The sequence below is a fragment of the Oryctolagus cuniculus genome, chromosome 2, assembly GCF_051225735.1.
Source record: "Oryctolagus cuniculus isolate XC-2025 breed Fujian yellow rabbit chromosome 2, ASM5122573v1, whole genome shotgun sequence".
Lineage (NCBI taxonomy): Eukaryota > Metazoa > Chordata > Mammalia > Lagomorpha > Leporidae > Oryctolagus > Oryctolagus cuniculus.
The window spans coordinates 125,872,169-125,875,842 of NC_142868.1; positions in this window are offsets into that span (position 1 = coordinate 125,872,169).

Consider the following 3,674-nt stretch of genomic DNA (forward strand, 5'->3'; position numbering starts at 1 on the left):
ACAGACAGTGGGAGGGAGAAATACAGAGAAGTCTTCCATCTGCTGGTTCACTCTCCAAATGGCCACAATAGCGGGGGCTGGGCCAATCTGGAGCCAGGAGCTAGGAAACTCCCCCAGGTCTCCCATGTGGGTGCAGGGGCCCAAGCACTTGAGCCATCTTCCACTTCTTTCTCAATGCATTAGCAGAGAGCTGGATCAAAAGAGGAGCATCTGGGACATGAACCGGTAACATAAAGGATGATGGTGCTGCATACGGAGGATTAACATACTATGCCACAGTGCCAATCCCAATATTTTACTTTTAAATATCTGTATCACGTCTCAGAATTTCTTTTCCATGTCACATACTAAATTCGGTATTTCATTTAACTGTTTCTTTGTGATTATTATTAAATATTTAATTATTGGAAAGTCATAGTTAAAGACAGAGAATGGGTAAGACAGAGAGATTTTCCGTCTGCTGGTTCACTGTGCAGATGGCCACAATGGCCAGTGCTGGGCCAGGCTGAGCCGGGAGCTTCTTCCATGTCTCCCATGTGGGTGGCAGGGGCCACAACACTTCAGTCATCTGCTGCCTCTCCCAGGCCATTAGCAGGGAGTAGTATCAGAAGCTGAGCAGCTGGGAAATGAATTGTTGACCATACAGTATGATAGCTTTGCAGGTGGTGGGTTTGCCCTCTAGAGTACAACACTGAGCACTCCACTGTGTTTTTGAGAACCCCACAAACATTCTTTTCAACTCTGTTTAAGGCATATCTTCAATTTCCCCTTCTTCACAGTCTGATATTAATGAATCCCATTGTGTTGTGTTCCTTTAGGGAAATACAGTGTCTTCCTTGTTCATGATTTTTTATTTCTACATTTTTTTAATATTTATCTTATTTATTTAAAAGACACAGTTAGAGAGGTAGAGCCAGAGAGAGAGAGGTCTTCCATCTGCTGTTACTCAATATATTATTTCTCACTTTCAACAAGAATATAAGGCATGCTGAAAGGTAAAATTATAAAGTCCAAGTATATCAGCTAGTGGCATAGATATAAATTAGGTAGCTGCCTAGATCCTTGCTCTGTGCTCTGCAATAAATACCCAATTTCTTCAACCACTCTGTTGTCAGTGATTGGCATTCTGACCCTTGGGCATGTAGAGCCAGTTTTGTGGGTTCTGTGAAATTCATCCCACTAGTTTGGGGAGGATTCTGCAAAAAAACCTTCTGATGACTGGTTAGTAATAATGAGTTCATTCAGGAATTTTGATCATGGCAACTGGGCTATAGTCGGTCAAGTGAAAGTTACTTGCTCAGGGCCTACACTTCCTGGAGAAGGCCTCACAGAAGACCAAAAGTGAAAATGTTATCTGCAGGGAAGTGCCTTGTGTTCCTGCACCCTTCAGGGCTGGCTGCCTCACTCCCTCCATGCAGCCACATAATTCTAGAAAAAGGGTGATTTGCAGTCATAAAGATGGATTGAGGGAACTTTCAGCTTAGAAAGAGGGGCTAGGAGATCAAGGGAAAGAGGACCTGAGTTTCTCTGTCATTTGTATCAAAGGTATTGAATTGGACTGATGGGTTACATTGACATGCAAAGCACCAGCATCCCATGTCAGAGTACCAGTCCGATTCCTGGCTGCTCTGGTTCTAACCCTCCTCCCTGCTAGTGCATCTAAGATAGCAGAAGATGGTTCAAGTGCTTGGGGCCCTTCCACCCATGTGGGAGACCAAGATGAAGCTCCTGCTCCTGGCTTTGGCTTAGCCTAGCCCTGGCCACTGGGGTCATTTGAGGAGTATACCTGTGGACAGAAGATCAATTTCTCTTGATCTCCCTCGCCCTCTTTCTCCATCTTTATCCATGTAACTGTACATGTTAAATTTAAGAAAATAAATCTTACACACACACACACACACAAACACACACACACTGGCAAATGCAAGGAAAAGAGTTAGATATGATAGTGATTTTAAAATGATCAAAACAACAAAATGTTATTACTATAGTAAAGACTTTAACTGAAAAAGTGAGTAACACCCAAACAGGTGGGAAATAACAGTAGAGAACTGGTCTTCTGAAAGAGAATCAAATGGACATATATAAATCAAAACACAGAAATGAAGAATTTGTTAGATGTGAGATACATCATCACTGAACTTGCTGATTTATCAACAGAACTTCTCAAGGTAAAAACTCAGACAAAATGAAAAAGATGTAACAGAATAAATAAGAACTCTGGAGCAATATGGAAAAATACAACAGGGATGTAATATGAATAAACAGAATAAGAAGAAAAAGAGAAATAGATTATTTGAAGTTATAATGGCTGAGAATACTACAAAGCCTTTTCTTTTAAAATATTTTATTGACAATTATTTGTGAGATATAATGTGAGAATTAAATACATGCATGTAATGTGTGATGATCAAACCAGGGTAATTAGAATTTCTGTCTCCTTAAACACATCATTTTTTTTTTGTTGAGAACATTCAAATATCTGCCTTCTAGATTTTAAAATAAAATATATAATTGTTGCAAACTGTATGCATCCCACTGTTCTATGGAACATTACAACTTATTCCTCCTAACTCCCTCTATTCTCTCTGCCTCCTAAGCTTTCTAAACCTCTGGTGACTATCTTCTAATTATGAGAGGGGACATGCAATTCTTGTCTTTCTGTGCCAGGATTATATCGCCTAACATAATTCTTTTTCCTCCCATCTATATTATCACAAATGACAGAATTTCATTCATTTTTACAAGTGAATACTATTGTATAAATATAACACTTTTTAAATTTATTTATCACTGGATAATTTGGTTGACTCCATAGACTGTGAATACTGCTGTAATAATAAGAGAGGATAGATATTACTTTGGTTCAATGATTTCATTCTTTTGGTACTACAATAACTGGAACATATGGTGGTTCTGTATTTTAGTCTTTTGATTAACCTCTTCACTGTTTTCCATAATGACTGTATTTAAGTTAAATTGTTACATGAGACCTAATTCCTTTGCATAATTTTCAGAATTTATTTTAGCCTTTTTTTACTGTATCCATGCTAGTATAACATTATGTTATTGTGATTTCTAACTTAATTTCCCCAGTGATTAGGGATGTTGGGCATTGTTTCATATAGTTGGCAATTATATATGAATATATACTTTGGGGAAATATATTTTGGATCATTTGTTTATTTTAAAATATAATTGTTTTCTTTTTGGGGCTTTTTTCAGTTTCTTGCATATAATAGAGATTTGTTTCAGTTAGATTAATAATATGCAAAAAATTGCATCCCATGGTGCAGGTTGTTTCTTCACTCTGGTGACTACTTCCTTTGCTATAGATATTTCCTCCTTTGTTATAATCCCTAGGATCTATTTTTGCTTTTGTTCCCTTTGTGTTTTCAATCTTACTCTAGAAAACTAATGTCTACACTTATGTCTTGAATTATTTCCCCTTTGTTTCCTTTAGGATTTGGATAATTTCAACCTTTGTTTAGGATGTTTATCCATTCCAAGTTGTCTTTTATTTTTTAGCAATAGGAATCTAATTTCAGTATTCTGTATATAGATAGCCACTTTTTGCAGCACCATTTGTTAAAACACTGCCATCCTGCAGTGTATGTTTTGGCATCTTTTTCAAAGATCATTAGGATGTATGTATGTAGATAGATACCTGGGTT